The sequence below is a fragment of the Chrysochloris asiatica genome, unplaced genomic scaffold (genome assembly GCF_000296735.1).
Source record: "Chrysochloris asiatica unplaced genomic scaffold, ChrAsi1.0 scaffold00168, whole genome shotgun sequence".
NCBI classification, from domain to species: domain Eukaryota; kingdom Metazoa; phylum Chordata; class Mammalia; order Afrosoricida; family Chrysochloridae; genus Chrysochloris; species Chrysochloris asiatica.
Genome location: NW_006408686.1, coordinates 7,162,670 through 7,165,726, shown reverse-complemented (window position 1 = coordinate 7,165,726; position 3,057 = coordinate 7,162,670).

The window sequence follows — 3,057 nt, the reverse complement described above, 5'->3', positions numbered from 1 at the left end:
AGAAATCAAGTGACGTATTGCATTGGGCAAATCTGCTACACAAAATCTCTTTGAAGTGTTCAACAGCAAAGATGTCAGTTTGAGGATTATGGTAAGCCTGACCCAACACATGCTATTTTCAATCACTTCATATGCATGTAAAAGTCAGGCAAAGATTAAGAAAGACTATAGAAGAATTGATGCATTTGAGTTATGGTGTTGGCGAAGAATATTGAAAGTACCATGGACTGCTAGAAGAACAACAAATTTGTGTTAGAGGAAGTAGTCAGAATACTCCTTAGAAGTCTGGATGGTGAGACTTCATCTATCATGCTTCCAATAAGTTGTCAGGAGGGACCAGTCCCTGGAGGACATCATGTATACAGTAGAGGTCACTGAAAAAGAGGAAGATGTGTTAGCATAGTGGTTGTAGCGATGGGCTCAAGTGTAACAAGAATTGTGAGGAGGATATAGGTCCTGGAAGTCTTTCATTCTGTTGTGCATAGGGTCACTATGAGTCAGAACTGACTCGATGGTACCTAATAACCACCACAATATCCAGTTGCTCTGAAGGAACCATAACAGTGGTTAAGTGCTTGGCTGCTGGTTGAAAGCTTAGCAGTTGGAACCCACCAGGTGCTCCTCAAGAGAAAGATGTGGCCGTCTACTTCAAAAAGATGACAGCCCGGGAAACCCTCTGGGGGCAGTTCTACTGTCCTTCAGGATGGCTCTGAGGGAGAATCAATTCAGCTTGACAGCAATGGGTTTGCGTCCAGGTGCCTGGTGACCTCCTATCACCGTTTCCAAATCCACAGTCATTGAGTTCATTCTGACTATTTTGCCAACTCAGTTCCAAAATAGGGTTTCCAAGGAGCAACTGGTGCGTTTGAACTGCCAACCTTGCATTTAGCAGTCCACTGCTTATTCTATAGTGACACACCAGGACTCCATTCTGACTCATTGTTGTTGCTGTTGCTAAGTGCACTTGAGTCGATTCCAACTCATAGCGACCTTATATAGGGTTTCTGATAACCTGCAGTTCAAACCAATTTTGTGCAGTCCAGTGCTTTAGCTTGAGATTCCTTGTTGTCATTGTTGTTAAGAGCTGTCAAGTCGGTTCCGACCCATAACGACCCTGCATAGGGTTTCCAAGGAGCAGCTGGTGAGATTGAACTGCCAACCTTGCAGTTCAAAAGGCTTTGCAGTCTGCCACATTAACCCACAGCGCCACACCAGGACTCCGACTCATAATGAGCCTACATAGAGAGTTTACAGAAACAGACAGCCTCATCTTTCTCCCTCAAGTGACTGGTGAATTTGAATCACAGACCTTGCAGTTAGAAGTTCAATGCTTATTCTACAGTGCCACACCCATGGACTGCTAACCTGTAGTTCACACCCACCAGCTGATCCTCGGGCACCCTATGCTGGGTCGCTATGACTTGGAACTGGCTCCACAGCACTTAGCAACAACAGCCTAGTCCACAGCACCAGCAAGCCTCCTTACACTTTCCTAATTCACAGTATTCCAGGTCCAGTAATTCTCAAAACTGCATTCCAGGCAGCAACACCACCTGGGAACCTGTTAGAACTACAAACGCAAAAGTTTTGGTCTAGTTGCTCTGGAAACAGGACAGGTATACTGATAGTCTGACCAGCAGAGGGCGATGGTGGCCAGCCCTGTGCCTGCCAGAAGAGGGAAAACTGATGATTGTCAGTTTAGAGTTCTGTGCTGTTGGGTAGTTTCTGATTTATAGTGACCCTGTATAGGGTTTCTCAGAGAAGCTGATGGATTTGAACTGCTGACCTTGTGGTTACCAGTCCAGTGCTTGTCCTACAATATCACACCACAGACTCAGTTTAGAGTTGTTGTTAGGTACTGTTGAGTTTCTTCTGACACATAGCCACCCTATGCACAACAGAACAAAACACTGTCTGATCCTGTGCCATCTTCACAATTGTTGTTACATCTGAGCTCACTGCTGCTGCCATTGTGCCATTCCATTTCGTTAGGGAGTCTTCCTCTTTTGCACTGACCTTCCACTTTACCAAGCATGATGTCCTTCTCCAGGGACTGGTCCCTCCTGATAGCATGTCCAAAGTATGAGAGACAGTCTTACCATTCTAGCTTCTGAGGAACATTATGGCTGTAATTCTTCCAAAATAAATTTGTTTGTTCTTCTGGCATTCCATAGCACTTTCAATATTCTTCGCCCACACCATCACTCAAATGCATCAATTCTTCTATAGTCTTCCTTAATTTTTGTCCGACTTTCACATGCATATGAAGTGATTGAAAATACCATGTGTTGGGTCAGGCTTGAACATTTTAAAGAGATTTTGTATAGCAGATTTGCCTAATGAAATACATCGTTTGATTTCTTGACTGCTGCTTTCATGAGTGTTGATAGTTGATCCAAGCAAAATGAAGTTTTTGATACCTTAAACCTTTTCCCCATTTATCATGATATTATTTATTGCTCCAGTTGTGAGAATTTTTGTTTTCTTTGCATTGAGGTTTAATCCATACTAAAGGCTGTCATTTTGATCATCATCAGTAAGTATTTTGAGTCCTCTTGGTTTTCAGAAAGCAAGGTATGTTTTAGTATGACTTGCACATCACAGGTTGTTGATGAGTCTTCCTCCAATGCTGACACCACATTTGTCTTCATAAAATCCAGCTTCTCGGTTTATTTTCTCAAGATACAGATTGAATAAGTATGGTGAAAGAAGCCAACCCTGCATACACCTTCCCTGATTTTAAACCATTCTGTGTCCCCTTGTTCTATTTGAATACCTGCCTCTTGGTCTGTATGTCTGGGTTCCTCATAAGCATAATCATGTGTTCTGGAATATTCATTCTTTGCCATGTTATCCACAGCTTGTCATGATGCCCACAATCAAAAAGGCCTTTGCAAGGATGGAAAACTTCCTAATACATTTTATGAAGCAAGTATAACCCTCCTACCAAAACCAGGGAAGGACATTACTAAGAAAGAAAATTATAGACCAATATCCCTCATGAACATAGATGCAAAAATTCTCAACAAAATCCTAGCCAGCAGAATTCAGCAGCAC